We start from the raw sequence: 15,973 nt of genomic DNA on the forward strand, positions 1-15,973 counted from the left end.
GTGAGCACGAGCGGCCTACAGTGTGAGCCACGTGTGGATGGGATGTGGAACGCGGTGTGGACTGGATGTGGATGGGATGGGGACGATGTGTGGACTAGGTGCAGACCGCGGCGATGCTTTGCAGATGGCTGTGCAGCCGGCGGTGCGGTGGTATCCTCTGCCGGCTGTGAGATCTGGTCGTCAGTGGCGGCCCGCAGTCGGTCCCTCCCAGACGCCCCGCGTGTAAATAGTGATCTTGCTGCCTTACTTTTGCTGTCCAGCCCACGACGAGCTCAGGGCGCCTCCGTTCCGGCGAACGTATGTAGATGGCGCTATGGCGGCGACGGGAGCGTCAGTATCGCATGACCTACGCCGCGCTTTTAGCCGACTAGTTATTTTATCCTGGTTGCGGTGTATTCGATAATAAATAAATGAAGTTTCATACCTCTTTTGTGAGAACGTGACTTATCACGGGCTTCCTAGGGAGGTCCTTGTGCACTGTCTGGATTGAGCTCATTTCATGCTGCATAGGTCCTACATAGGGTCCTACACAGCTGTGTGTGTGTTTGTGTGTTGTGTGTGGTTCCATTTCTTCGCCGTGCGATATGCAGTACTGCGGGTGGTGCGAATATTACCAGTGCATTTTACAACACCAATGCTGTCACAGCCTGGTAGGAAGAGCACAATTTGACGTAGCCACGCCTCCTACCTCAAACGTAGACACACGTGTGTATGTACGACATTGGAAAACAGCAGCATTTGGCCGTCCCGCAGCGTCTACCACATCCTGAGGGCGTGAACGTTCAGCTCCCCAACAGACCGTCACCCCCCCCCCCCCCCCCCGTGTTCAGCCGTCGTGATCTGTGCGTGTGGCACGGCGCAGCCGGCGGCTCATGTATGATGTATGCCCGCGAGCCGCCGCTGCCGGCAATCCTTCGGTCGGCGCCGAGGCGCAGTGCGCAGGCGCGAACAGCAGACAGCCGGGCGACGGGCGTCCATTCGAGTGCGGCGTCCGGCGCGCGGAGCGGGTCAGAGGTCAGCCCCGAACACCCTGGAGGCAGAGGAGGGAGACGGCGAGAGCGGTGAGTCACTGTGACGTCATCAGGGGACAGAGGGAGGGAGGTAGCGTGATTGCTGGATTTCCTGGCAATGTTTATTACCTTGATTATTTTTCTGATAACAATTTTGATTATTGTTGATTGCAGTAAACGACTTCACAGATATTTTAAGAAAATGAGCTTTTTGGGAGGGAGGATTCGTCTTGAGAGCAAATGAAATGGATGGCTGTGATGAGCATCGTTATATATACTATGTAATACGAGAAGTAGTAGCCTTTGCTCACATTAATGTTCAAATAATGCACAAAATTGGATATATTAAAATAATACTGATATATATCAGTATTATTTTAATATATCCAATTTTGTGCATCATTTGAACATTAATATGAGCAAAGGCTACACTTCTCGTATTACATAGGGAGGATTCGTTGTGAATCCGTTTATCACTGATTGTTCCGAAACTTCAGCGTTTGATAAGAGTGATGTGATGAGTGAAATGTATGTCTCAGATTTTTTTACTTAGTTGACCTCAGGTCAGGTCAATTTTGTTACCTTGGGAGTCGGTCCTATTGTCCACCTGTCCCGGTTCAGACATTAGTTAATTCCTATAATATAGACATCATTCTATAGAGAAACTCGTGTTTAGTAACAATACGGTGTCATGCAGTTAACCTGACCAATAATTTCCAGCTATACCTAACTTACCGTGATCTCGCCACGATTTCTGGGAGTCAATCAATTTCCTGAGTCTGGAAATGTTTTCAGTCTAATCCTACCATTCAAGCACAAGCAACAGCCGTTTTACTTTATCGCTTCCTATCATTCGCCGCTTCTCTGATCGTAAGTACTTCGGTCAGCAAGTAGACGCCATGGCATGGTCATATCGGTGACTAACTGTTTGTTTTCCTTCTGTTTTCCTGATTCTAATCTCTTATCCATCCGTACTTCGAAACATCGAAGTGGAATGTGACATGTCTTCCTTGGTGTATAGGCGAAATAAAATGGCAACCTGCCTGAGGCACTGAAAAGGAGGAAAATAACGACCGATGTCGTTATTTGCTCTTGGGCATTATCTTGCAAGCAAGAACAGAAGGGAGAATGGGAAATAAATTTATCGCTTCACATGCACTTGCAATACAAGCCCAAAAACCGGCGTAAGTTACGGACTCGCTTTATGAAACGAGGCCCTAGTGATGCTCAAGATTCTTACGTGATGCTAACCTAGTGATGAGCAAGGCTCTGTACCTACCCAGCTAACAATTTGCCGTTGTTACAACGTCGTTTAAACGTTGTCAAATGGTTACCACAACGTTCCGATTTATCGTTGTGACAACGTAATTTTGTAGACTCCAGACAACGGCGTGACAACGTCATCCGACCATGCATTTGAATGTCATCACAACGTTTCGGTAACGTGGCAGTGACGTCCCAAAACCGTTCTTACAACGTCCCGCCAACGTTATGAAATGTTTTCTGTAACGTGCCAACAGTGTTTCTGGAACGTTGTCACCACGTTTCCACTACGTGACTACAAGGAGTATAGAGCGCTTTGGCAACGTCTCTGCGACGTTTCTGAACGTTTTTATCACGTGCGCACCACGTTGTCCCTACTTCGTATTGCCGTCCCTGCGACCCTGAGTAAACGTACTAAACATTTTCGCAACGTCTTCTCAACGTGTTCACAACATACTCAGAATGTGTTTCCGACGCTCTCTTCCCGTTCTCTAGACTTGTAAAAAAGGCATGTAAGAAGTGTATATTTCAATACATCACACAGGTCAATGTACAAAAAAAAAAAAACGACAGCGGCGGCATCCCCCATGGGGGCGTGGGACGGAATTGGGTTGTACCGGCTCTAGCACTAGCCGCTAGCACGCCAGAACTGGTGGAAGTTCACTTCTTCACTCATGGGCGTAGGAACCTCACGAAAAGTGGGGGGGCCAGCGAAACTTCAATGTCAGTTTGTGGGAGCCCCAATACCCCTATGAAGAAATTCTTTGCAGTTTTGTGCTCATCTCACCTTGCTGAATCATTTCCTGCGCTTAGTTGTGTATTTAAATCAAAAATAAAGATTTTACTTTAAAAAATGGCTGAAAAGTGGGGGGGCCATGGCCCCCCCGGCCCCCCCTGTTCCTACGCCTATGTCTTCACTAACCCTCGCTGGGAGGATCACTCGGCGGACCGTTAGGCACCGGCTCATTTGCGGCCTCGATGTCCCTAGGCAGCTGGCAGTGCCTGACCAGACGATCTGCGCACCCCCCGTTCCGATCGCAGCTTCAGGACAGCCACTTCGCTACCGCCTTGCCGACAGTAGGCCTGCCACAAGGCGCACTGACGAGTTGCAGGACGTCTGCGGGAAGACATGAGGGAAAATCAGACATATTCAATTCATGGAAAAAAATCACAAAAATACTTGCACCACTTCCCGTAACAGTGCGACAGGCTAGATCAAACATGTCAACACCTTAGAGGCTAGAGCTACAATGAACTATAGCCTAGACCGCACGATATTACAAGGCACAATCTTGCAAATGCTTCTCGTAAATGGTACTTTGACTTACCAGTCAAAGCAACAATCACATCAAACGCAGACAACTGGCGCTATCTTTCATCTTCCAGCTATCTCAGCCGCGCCCACCGCCGGCCCTCACTGCTCGCTCGCGCTGCGTAGACTGCGGCTCGGCCGGCTGGCTCTGAACGCCGGCCGGTGACACTGACGTCACGGCCCCTCCGGCGAGGTCAGGGCGAGCGACCGTTCGCCAGAGTGGCGGCCGGCGCGGCTTGCTGGCAGCCGCGGATAACAGCCGCGTTTACATAGGGATAGTTGCAAGCCTCTAGCTTCGCCTGTGATGTTGCAAAACATGCCAATGACGCTTTGCAATTTACACAATGACCTCATCTAAATATACGAAAAGTACTGCACTAAAATTATCGCAGAAGAAGTGAGCAACAGCCCCGACAAAAATGCTATGTAACCGGGCATATTGTTTGGGTGGCAGGGAGCCGGATTTGTGCCGGACTTGGCGTTCCGAAACCATACTAACTCCGGAGCGCTACGGCAAAGACTGGCTAACCGGAACATATATATATATATATATATATATATATATATATATATATATATATATATATATATATATATATATATATATATATATTAGAGAGAGATAGAGAGATAGAGAGAGGTATCAGAATTTACTTGTAAAAACACCGCTAATTATTCAGTACCTATAATGTCAAGGTCGTGAAAAACCGTTTTAACAACGTGTTGGCTACCACCAGCTGACAACGTGAACAGTCCTAATGTTAAAACATGTCAAATTTAACGATGAAAACTGAAATGCGCATTGAAAGTCAAAGGAAATGCATTATATGGCCATATATGTCACCATGCATCATCAAAATATAATGTTGCAAGTGCGCGGTTGCTGCAACGTACCAATAAAACGTTGTCACAACGTTTTACCACAACTTTCGGACCAAACCATGGCTTCACAACGTTCAGAACGTTGCTACAACGTAATTAAAACGTAATTTCGCAACTTACCGAAGCACGACGTTGTAACAACGTTGTACTAACGTTTCCTGTTAGCTGGGTACTTGAAGTTTATTTAGCCTATATTTAACTCCTTGACGCAGGTAACGGGTGGTCAGTATGAAACTGGACAAAGTTTGAATTGTTACTGTGTCGTAAGTTTTCAAGCGAAAGCAACGAAAATCGCGTTACCGTGCCATTATTTTGTTGTGATCACGCTCGCCCTAATGGATCTGCGACACTGGACCTCTGTCAGCCGCCAAGCGCACGCGCGCTGGCAGCCCCGCCATTATCTTTCGCGGCACCTCCGGGTCGATTTGACGGATGGCCTGCTGGATTCTCTGCTTCAATTTTGCGTCTCAGCTGACCTGCCACCTTCCCTTATACACTTTCTGTTTGATGAGCCCCACAGATCCTCAATGGGCTAAATCTGAGGGGTACGAGGCGGGGTCATGTCACGTGCTATTTCGGGCACCCCAGCCTCCTCAAGAAGTTTCGTGTTCTAGCGCGCGTACTGTGACTGTTGCAAGGTGGGAACCTAACAGAGCATCATGCTCTGTGTTCTGAGACTCAATAAGTGGTAACAACACGCCATTCAAACACTTTTCATAGCACAGTTCACCCGTTACATTGCCTGTGCTCGGCAAGTAACTGGACGCACGAGCCCCTCGGACTCATGGCAAGCCAGACGGGCATCTCGGGTGGGTACTTGCTCCCAGGTCGAAAGCGAAGGTGAGATCCACATGTGGAATAGTGTCTCCACCAGGTGAGGTGTAAAATCCGACAATGGAAGGCATTTGGCTGCCACTTCAGGTGAAATCAGATTCATTGTCCATATGCACCTCCATGTTTTTGCTACCCTGTATTGGACCCTGTGACAGACGGCGCAGGCGGTTTTGCTGTATACGAAATTGTGCCTCCGTCACCTTTATCCTATTTCTGTACCTGATTCCTGCTTGTGGACATATTAATTGGTCATATGTTTTGAAGATTCCAAAATTTCTTCCCAGAGATCACTGGGAGAGCCCCAACTGTTCGGTGACGGCGCCGGTTTGTTTCTTCCGGAGCTGAATGGGCATTTTCTTGGTGATCTTGCCGTGCCCACCATGCAAAACATCTGCAAGTCCTCAGAACTTATCGATGATCACATATTCTTTAGATCTGGTGAGATCCTATGGCGTAATGTGACGCAAAATTGTAGCGTTTTTGTAATTTGTATTATTTTCAAAAACTTGCGCGAACAGGTCCCGGAACGCTTGCTGACTTACCGGCGCAATGTTTTCTACTCGTTAATAGTAGAAAGTTGAAATCTGAGCTGGTAATATAGAATAACTGTAAGTATTTACCTGCCGAAAATAATTAAGATCGGTCCATAATTGGAGATGCTATGCTTAATCAAATTTTGTCCAGTTTCATACTGACCACCCGTTACTTATTTGCGAGCTTCGCGTGGGCCACGCTGAATTATTTCGGGCTCAATTTAAATTACCCTCACCGCTCGTTACGGTTGTCTGAATTACTGTGTTTGTCGGGCCTATTGCAAAGTGCAACCGACTGGCGTATGTCAACTCGTCATGTTTGAAGTGGCGTGCCCGGTCGCGGCTGCGAAACGCGTCGGCAAGCAGCGGCAGATTGGCTCATCGAAAAGGCATCGGCTCGGCATCGACCGGCGCTCGTCCGACCGGCTCACACTGCTGACCTGACATTTGCCGCGTATTCGGTGAACGTATTTGCATTGTGGGACTGGGTGCAAGTGAGCGTAACTTGTTATTGCGGTCGTTTATTCATTTATTTTTTGTTTATTTATTGAAAACGACGTGTTATATGTCAGCTCACTTTATTTCGATTATTCCGTATTCGATAAGTTTCATGAAAATTACGTTTTATAATTACAGAAGTAGGTAAATGATCATTACAATAAATGTCTCAGAACATTGCCCACATTTTAAATAGGTACAGTTAATGTGGTCTGGAATGGAATAATGAATAGCTCATAACAATCGATACACATGATCAATGCCCACCCAGTGAGCCAAGAGATTATAATAGCACGATTATGTTTCATCATTTATGAGGTAGAACTTATTCTGACGTAACGGTCACAGTGAACCAAGGTTTTTGCTCGACGCTCGTGATTAAAGCTATTAGAAATAATGACGAATATAACACCGATCTAATAACTATTCGATTTTCAACACACTGCGAGATTATATGCCTCCGGGCCTGGCAACATGCACATTGCACCAGTAGCGGCGGAACAACTTCAATTAAGGGGGGGGGGGGCACTGCCGACTTTTGGTCCCATTCTTTCCATGCAACGCCCATAGGGCTAATGTTAAAATGCTAAAATCAAAGGGGGGCACGGTGCCCCAGTGCCCTCCCCGTTCCGCCGCCTATGCATTGCACAGTAAATTCGACCGTCTCGGCCTGATATCGGGAGTTTTTTCTACGGCATTCCGCTCAGAGGGCTCCGTCTCTGCCGTCCGCTGAACTCTCCCGGAGGCGAGCTTAACTTCAGAGTCGCCGTTCTCCAGACTACGGCATTAACGCTAGTGTGCCCCGGGGGCTAATGGTCCGTAAATACGGGAAGACTTACGGCAGTTAAAAAAGAATTCAGGCGGCCTTATTCAGTAAGTCCCTCAAGCTCGGGGCAGAAATCTGCCTGAATAAAGATGCTGTTGTTTCATGTAAAATGATGTTTTGTTCCTAATCTCTAAGCGTTTTTATCCAGACTCCAGGCGTTTTGTTAAAGTTATCATAAGCACCTGCCTACATGCTGAGTTTTCCTAAAAATGTCCAGTACCATCCGGCACTATACATAATGGACGGCCAACAGACCCTGGGGCTGCAGCGATCACTCGTCTCGACTCCCCCGGTTTTAGCTCGGCCCGTTTATAGCCCCTGTCAGTCTTAGCTCCGCCTCTGTCTCGCCCCTTTTCCGGTCTAAGCTCATTCTGCCTCGACTCTCTCGGTCCGTCTCGTCTCCCTTGGTCCAAGCTCGACCTCTTCCGGTCTTAGCTCAGTCCGCCTCGACTCTCTCGGTCCGTCTCGTCTCTCTCGGTCCAAGCTCGACCTCTTCCGGTCTTAGCTCATTCCGCCTCGACTCTCTCGGTCCGTCTCGTCTCCCTTGGTCCAAGCTCGACCTCTCCCGGTCTAAGCTCGGTAGGTACGTTCCGGCTCTCTCGGTATCAGCTCGGTCCGTCTCGCCTTTCCTGAGCAGCTTCTCACCACTCCCGTCCGTCTGGCCGTCCGCCGTCATCTATCTTCGTCACTCGGCCGCCGGACGGAGCGTCATCGGAAGCCGGCGCGTGCTGCGAGAGACGCTCGGGAAATAAACAGCCGCCGCCGACCTGCAGAGGTCACGACCTGTGGGACGGACGCGATGTTGCCGTCAGTGCGGGAGGCGGACGGATCATATATGACAAGTTTTTCTCTTTTCCTGTAGGCAACTCAGCTCTGTGATATGACTCATGCATCGCCTCACTTCAGTTGTATGGACCCAATAGACAATACACCTTTTTGCATTTGAATTCAACCATTCGCCATAACTGTTTGAGGAGCCATTTCGACAAGCGGCATTGAGCACAACTATTCCGGCGTGGTCCGTTTCATTTCTGCCATTCAGCAAAACAGATTGAACACTGAAATGAGCGATCTGCAAAACAGTTTAACAGGTCGCCAGACTTCGGCATAGAGGGAGACAGCTCGGCATATGACGAATAGTTTCGACCATTGACGATTTGTTTTGCACAATGTTGAACCATTCGTTCAATGTCGAGTTATAGAGGAAGATCGCCGAATAGTTTTGCACAATGGTGATTCTTTGTGACCAACCGATCATTTGTAGCGCCACCTATATGGCGAATGTGTACAAATGTTTTGCCCAATGGTCAAAAGCTAACGCAAAAAGGTGTAGTACCTCAAATGGGCTCAAAGGCGTTGGAGTTGGTATATCAAAATAGCTAATTCCGGCCACTGGTCCTCGAAATATCAGATAAAAATGCGTAGCATACCTACCTCATCAAGCTTGACATTATCCGGATTCAACAGCACATTTGCTGCAAGCCAAACACACTGGAACTTCTGTCGGCATTCGCTTTCTTCTGGTTAAAAATGTATCGCATTGCTGCGTCTTTTTATCGCCCGAGATGAGCAACGTTGATGCAAGCCTGAAGCGTATCATCGAATCGAGCTACGATTGGTGTGTCCTTTTCTGTAAATTAACTTGCCGTTAACAGCCACGGTGTGCAAAATGGATTGCGAAATAATACGTGATTGGGGAGTCATTAGGTACTATTTATTTACAAACGCTTGCCATTGTATCTTTTTCTCCATTTATTCGGCGCTCTGTCACCATGAAGACCGTCAATGACATTGCCCGCCGTAATGCAATCACCGCACCATAAAATGAGTCTATTTCTTGTGCCACTCCGGCTGACGGGAGCAGTGGCGCAGCGGGGTTTTGTGTGACTTTCTGAGGACGCCGTGGACCCCCGGGGGTCGCAGCGGTCTGCGTCCGTATCTCTGTCTATTAGTTCCTATCTGACCGCGGTCTGCGCGGCCCCCGGGGAGGGCGGCAATAATCCAGGCTGGACAGACGGCTCCGGGCGTGGTCAGTGGGGGTCACCGACAGGAGGCGCTCGAGCATCGACGTGTTGATCTAATGCCAATCGGGGACACTGTCCCGTGTCCGGTGGTGGTAATATGCCAGTTTTATCTTAGGCTCGACCTTACACAAGGTCGATAGGCCAGACTCAGGAGCCAGCCATCGCTGGAAGGACTCTCCCGAGGTGACGATATCAGTTTGTCAAATGTCACAGCTTTATATGAGACGTAAAACATGTTTGAACGTAAGGATCATTATTCTACCGTTTGTTATAATCGAATGCATGTTGTAAAACTACAAGCAATAAATATAGCTGATATGACAGACAAAACAACAAATACAACTGCAGAGAATCTTCCAAGATAAAGCTCACAAAATGTGTTAGATAAATAATTTTGACGGACATGTTCCATCTCGGGCCGTGGGCCGGCAAATTTAACGGTCACCGCCGTCCAATCCCGCGCCCGTAAGTCGCGCACATTGGCCATAAGCTATATTGGGTCGGCGACTTTTCTCTGGTCAGCGAGCGGCGGCCAAGTTCTGGCCGGACGGCGGGCTCTCTCAGTCAGCGCGTGCCCCGCAGGAGTGGATGGGCACCGACTGAGATGGCAGCGCCGCCGCAGAGGATGCCGCTCCTCTTAATTTAGCCGCGCGGGTGGGCGGGCCGAGCCGAGATTAAGGAGAATTCGAGCGGCCCAAGGGCCCTAATTGTGTTCGTGATTAGAGAAAAGTCCAGCCCATTATGGAATACTGCTGAGGTCAGGGGCAAATGCAAAGAAACGGGCCAAAATGATGCCTTTAAGGCAAAAGCCAAACATGCTTGGCAAGACAAGCATCCGAAAAATGATATTAAATGTCAAGCTCCATATTTCATGTTTTGATAGGTATTTTTGGCACATTGTTCTTCACCCTTTTGTTTATTTAGTATTTACCCATTTGAACATTTCATTAATTTAGTACCTATGCCTGGCGGAAAAATGCGATTTTTTCTCAAACGCATGTAACATCGAATTCCCCGCAGTTCATTGGTGGACCATGGAGGGCGGACGAACCACCGTCCGACAAGGGTCCTTACCTTGCTTATGCACGTTCATTTTCATTTGGGACGTGCTTCCAGCAATGAGGTAGTGATTGTAGCGTCAAAGCTATTAAAATTATCCCCCTCCCGCGGTTTTTACCGTCCTCAGTTCGAACTCGTCCTCACTTATGTCCCGTCACCATGCCACGTTACACACCGAATACCGCCTTGATTACCGGCGCTGTGTTCTCGTTAGTCCGTCATTCAGCCGTGTGTCCACGGCCGATGCACTGTTCTGTGTGAACAGCTGTCAGCAGTGAACACATGCTAGCGGTGAACGTTCCTCAGTGGTCAACACCTGTCATTGGTGAGCACTGAGCAGCTGCGAACACTAGTCAACGCCAGCAGTAGCTGCGAACATTAGCAGACGCTAGTACTAGCAGCTGCAGTTGTAAAGCTTGCAGCTGCGAACGCTAGCTGGTGACCTTTTCGAGCTGCTTGCAGCCACGGGGCTTTGCTCGTACCTATATCGGCACCTCGACATTTCATTAAATGTCACTCATCTCAGTAATTGGCCGGCGATGCTCTGAGAGCTACACCACCTCGACAGCTGCGTAAACATGCGGACTGTAGTGGTCCGCCAACTGGCGTCGACTGTCTGAGGACACCGAGGGTCCCGGGGCCGGTCCGTGTGTCACGACAGGCCGCGGCGGGGCTCCGTCAGGGACGGGACAGGTCACCCCGGGGGGCCGTCAAGGAGTGTCACTGCCACCGCGGGGGTCGTCAGGGGACACCGGACACACCGCGGGGCGCCGCGGAAAGCCCGGGGGGAGACACTTAAATGTCTAAAAGGGCTATTGAATTGCAGTTGCCGAATCGACGGAAAACTGATATCAAGTGTTATGGCTGCAATGAAGCTAAATATGTTTTGTAGCTGGACGTTTCAGCTCATGTAGCGTGTCATGTTATTATTGCATTATTTTTTATCCGGTTATGTGGCGTTGGGTAATCTGTATTCCTCTTTTCCATCTCCATGTCACGTTTCACCCATGTCTAACATGTCGGCTATTCGGTCTTTCTCCGCATCGTCACGCCTCCTCCTCGCCAAAGGTGACTTATATGCTGACCATGCCCGCCCAAACTCATCAGCACGCCACGCCACCTCCTTTCCCTCTCCCTCCCCCTTCTCTCTCTCTCTCTCTCTCTCTCTCTCTCTCTCTCTCTCTCTCTCTCTCTCTCTCTCTCTCTCTCTCTCTCTCTCTCTCTCTCTCTCTCTCTCACCCCATCCCTCATATCCCCGCTGGCAGCCACCAGCCCTCCCCGCTGACCGGTGCCCGCCGGCGGCGCGGGCCGAGCTGTGTTTGAACAGCCATGTGTCGGCCGCGCCGGCCGTTAGTTACCGTACGGCCACTGGTGGGGTGTGTGTACCGCAGGGGGCGGTCGATGGCCCAGTCACCGCCCCCCGGCAGGCCGACCGACCCGCCCGCCGCCACCGCTATTGACCTGGCATCGATTGGCCCGGCGCGACGGCCGTGCCGGGGGCCAGAGTGACCCAGCATGGGTCAGCCGGCGGGACATTGGGCAGACAGTCAGACCGCGAGGCTCCAGAGGATGTAAGCTAAGTGAGCCAAATGCAGGTTATTATTTCTGTCTTGATTATCGTGGGCAAATGCCGGCGAAACGGTGATCGTTTTAATTAGAATAATTAACAAATTAATCCGAAGCCGCTTGCGCCGTCTAGCCAGAATCAACCCCCCACTGCATTACGCAGAATACTCCGTCGAAGCCTTCGTTGCAATAATGGAGGCAATCTCATGCTAGTGTTTCAGTTTCAGGGAAGTTTCAGTTTCAGGAGTTTCAGGAAATAATAGTCGTTCTGTGAGTTGCCCTGTATTCTGTTCGGCGTCCGTATCACTCCAGTTTATATCGTAATGAGGCACACAGGAAAATAGTTCAACGACCACAAAACTACTGATAAGCTCCTGTTTCTCCGGGATCATGATGGTGATACGAATCACAAGATCCGATGTCACCCGCTAAGCACCTACTCGAGCAAACGAAACAAAACCTCCAAGGCCAGGCTTCGATGCAGGCCTTCTGTGAGGTCAGACTTGATCGGCATTGTTTTCATTGTTCCTGCTATCTGCGCGGCGTTTCGCCGTGTTCGGTCGCCGTGCTCGCAGGGGTCCGATTTTCCCTGCGGCGTGTTTCCAGTGGTAGAAAGGTCGCGGGCCGTGCCGGTCGGTCTGCCCGCCTCCGGACCACGGTCACGCGAGCGGCGACTCCCCGGAATGACGCCGGAAATGTCCGGCCGGCCGGGGACCGCCAGAGCCGCGCTATGGATCCCTGACGGCCTGCATGGCCTTGCATTGACGGCTGCCACATGGGTGGACGTGACTGGCGGGTGGAGGTGACCGAATCAATCGGGGGGCAGTGGTGGACATAACTGCTGGAGTTAAAGGAAATTGAGTTTGTTTCGGAATGTAGCAATTGTGTGTAAGGTGCCGAGTTCTCCGGTATCCGTCTTCATCCATTATTGTTTCGTGTTCGAGTCGCCGCTTCAGTTGTTTGTTGTCATTTTGGCATTTTCCATTTCCTTTCATTCCTTTTCTGTCTCGTTCTGTCCCACGTCGTCTCATCCCGTTCCTTCCAGCTCTCATTCCCTGCGTTTTGGACTTCACTGTCACCTGTTCAGCCCGGCTGTGCAGCTATTGCCACCTTCCCCTCCTCCCCAGAGTCCGGGAGGCGGGTTGAGCTGGGAACCACAGCAGGTGCCGGTTCCGCCACCGCCGGCATCGCCGCGGACTTTGTTTCAGAAGTAGGAGAACTCCAGCACGTCTAACAGTCCGTGCTAGCCCAGCTGACCGGGCTATCCTGTTCAACCCAGGCTTACATACCTAGCGACTCTGCCTAGCCCAGCAAACATCGAGCTATGTTAATTGCTATCCACCCCATAGAAACCTACCGAGCTACTCTGTCTAGCCCAAGCTATTCTGATATTCTGTCCTATCCTGAATTCACTGTTCAGCCCACAACATATGCGTGTACCCTATCAAGTTACTCCGTTTAGCTCGAGTGGCTCGGACAAGCCAATTATACGCAGGGTAGGTACCTACAAGTTGTGGCTTACCTTCTTCGCCGCTCTGCTGACGCCGGGGCTGAATATCGCCTGCGGCGGATGCAAGTCGCGCCGACCGATCAAAACGATCATCACAAACCGACCGGACCGACCGATAGAACCGTCTCGGACTGACAGCCGCTGTCTCAGCCGGCCCAGCCGTCTCACACTGGCCCAAACCAGGAGCCGTATGCAGACGGACCGAGCACGAGCGGTGCCAGGAGCGGGCAGACTGCGGGTGGCCTGCATCAACGCCCAGTCTCTGCCCTCTAAGGTGGACCTGGTGATCAGCCTGTTGGAGAGGGAGGCCTTGGACATTCTGTGTGTGGCTGAATCTTGGCTCTCGCCGGAGATACTATCGAGATTCCTGATATTTCCCGGCTACCAGGTGATCAGACGGGACCGAGTGCGGCTACCGGGTGGCCCCTCTCGAGGGGGAGGAGTCGCCATCATCCTGCGAGAGGGGATGCAGCACCGGCCGCTGGATATGCCCGAGGCGGACCTCATCGAGACTCTCTGGCTGTCCGTCACCTGGCCTGGCGGCCGACCCAGCGTCATTGGAGTCGCCTACAGGTCGCCGGCCGGGCCGGTGAACCAGGCGGTCGACCAGCTCCAGGAGCAGCTACAGATGGTGTTGACACACGGAAAACCCGTCCTGCTCCTAGGAGACATCAACATTAACGTCTTAAACCCGGACTCTGCTGCCACCCGCTACTACAACTCGTGCTTAGCGGAGCTCGGACTGGTCCAGCTGGTGCGGCAACCGACGCACCTACACCCGATCCCGACCGCTTTGGATCACATCATAACCAACATCGACCGGCCGCCGCCGGTCAAGGTGCTGGACGCCCCCATCGCTGACCACCAGCCGGTGCTCGTCGAAGCGCCTATCGGTCGACTCCGAGCGCGACCTACCGAACACACTGGTCGCAACTGGCGGGCCGCCGATTGGGACGCCATCTGTCTGCAGCTGCTGCTGGCTGACTGGAGCGCCCTCCAGGCGACTGAAGACGTGGACGAGATGGTCAACATCTTCATGGCCAACTGGAACGCAGCGCTGGACCAGCACTGTCCCGTGCGGACTCGACGTTTCCGACGGCCCGCCTGTCCCTGGCTCGGTGACGAGGACCTGCGCCTGGCCATGGCTGAGAGGGATGAGGCCTTTGCTGCCTGGCGAGACCTGCGTACCGACGACGCCAGGGCTGACTACGTGCGCCTACGAGCCAGCGTCAAGAGCATGCTGAGCCGGGCGCGTCGTGACTTCCTCTCTGGGCAGCTCGCAGGGTCTGACCGGCGCGACTTCTGGGTCCAGCTCAAGCGCCTCTACATGACACCGTCAGCTGCTTCATCTGTGCCGCTGCCGACCGACGAGCGTGAGCGGCGGGCGCAGATGGACAGCTTCAACCAGTTCTTCGCCACCGTCGGCTCCAGGATCGCAGCGGAGCTGCACGTCGGTGGGGAAGCCGACCAGCTATCCCCCAGACCTCCGATCGTTGTCGCCGACGCCTTCAAACTGGAGCCGATCACCATACCGGAGCTGGGACGTGTCGTGGCGGCGATGAACGGAGCGGGGGCGGTGGGTGGGGACGGGGTACCACTGAGTGCGATTAGGCGCTGTATGTCAGCTGTGGCGCCGTACCTCCTACGGATTGTCAACAAATCGCTCGTGACGTCTCGGTTCCCAGAGTCGTGGCGGTTAGGTACTGTCGTTCCTATCTATAAACAGGCCGGTGACCCAGGCACTGCTTCTAACTTTCGGCCTATCACTCTACTGTCACACTTGTCAAAAATCGTGGAGAAAGTTGTCTCCAATCAGCTTTCTGTCTACATTTCACGCACAAATCTTCTCTACAAACGACAGTACGCATACCGCCGCTGCCACTCCACCGAGGATGCCGTGCTCGATGCTGTCGACTGCATTGCTCAAAACATCGACTCAGGCTTCGTCTCAGCTCTCATCGCTGCTGACTTGAGTAAGGCGTTCGACAGCGTCGACCACGGTGCCCTCCTGTGCAAACTGGGGTGGTATGGAGTGGATCCCTCGTGGTTTGCCAGCTACCTGGGCGGCCGTAGCCAGGTGGTCCGGGGTGGTAGCGCCACCCCGGTTGCAGTCTCCCACGGCGTGCCACAGGGATCCATAATCGGGCCGATCCTGTTCAGTCTCTTCTGCAACGACCTACCGTCTCACCTTGACGTCGAACCCATCATCTACGCCGACGACATTCACTTGCTGGACCGGGCTAAGCCTGAACCTCAAAATTTAATCGCTCTTAAAGCACGGCTTGAAAACACTCTTTCGATCATGCAAAATTGGTACCGTTCGAACTCACTCAAAATGAACCCTAAAAAAACCGAATTTATCATGATTGGCTCTCGTCAAAACATTCAGAAAACGGAGGACTTCAACATAGTCATTGACGACGTCTCAGTGACACCCTCTGGCTCCCTCCGCATGCTGGGAGTCGTCCTCGACCCAGTCCTGTCTTGGGAGAAACATGTTGGCCACGTTGTTCAGAAATGTAACTGTCTTCTCATCTCCTTCTACCGTTTTCGGCACCACTTCTCCCAAGACGTACTACAAAAACTTATCAGCATTCACGTCTTCCCATACATCACCTACTGTCTTTCGGTTTGGGGTGGAGCCAGCAAAAATCAA

General features: G+C 51.5%; 1 long non-coding RNA gene across 1 annotated transcript; it reads right to left on the minus strand.

The window, feature by feature from the left end:
* Positions 1–2,778: 2,778 nt before the first annotated feature.
* Positions 2,779–3,714, minus strand: LOC122378446. Its single transcript, XR_006256023.1, has 2 exons — positions 3,602–3,714; positions 2,779–3,390 (listed from the first exon to the last, which is right to left on the minus strand). It is a non-coding gene; the product is annotated as an uncharacterized LOC122378446 (long non-coding RNA).
* Positions 3,715–15,973: the final 12,259 nt, after the last annotated feature.

This window comes from Amphibalanus amphitrite, unplaced genomic scaffold, assembly GCF_019059575.1.
Source record: "Amphibalanus amphitrite isolate SeventyFive unplaced genomic scaffold, NRLGWU_Aamphi_draft 000059F_arrow, whole genome shotgun sequence".
Classification (NCBI taxonomy): domain Eukaryota; kingdom Metazoa; phylum Arthropoda; class Thecostraca; order Balanomorpha; family Balanidae; genus Amphibalanus; species Amphibalanus amphitrite.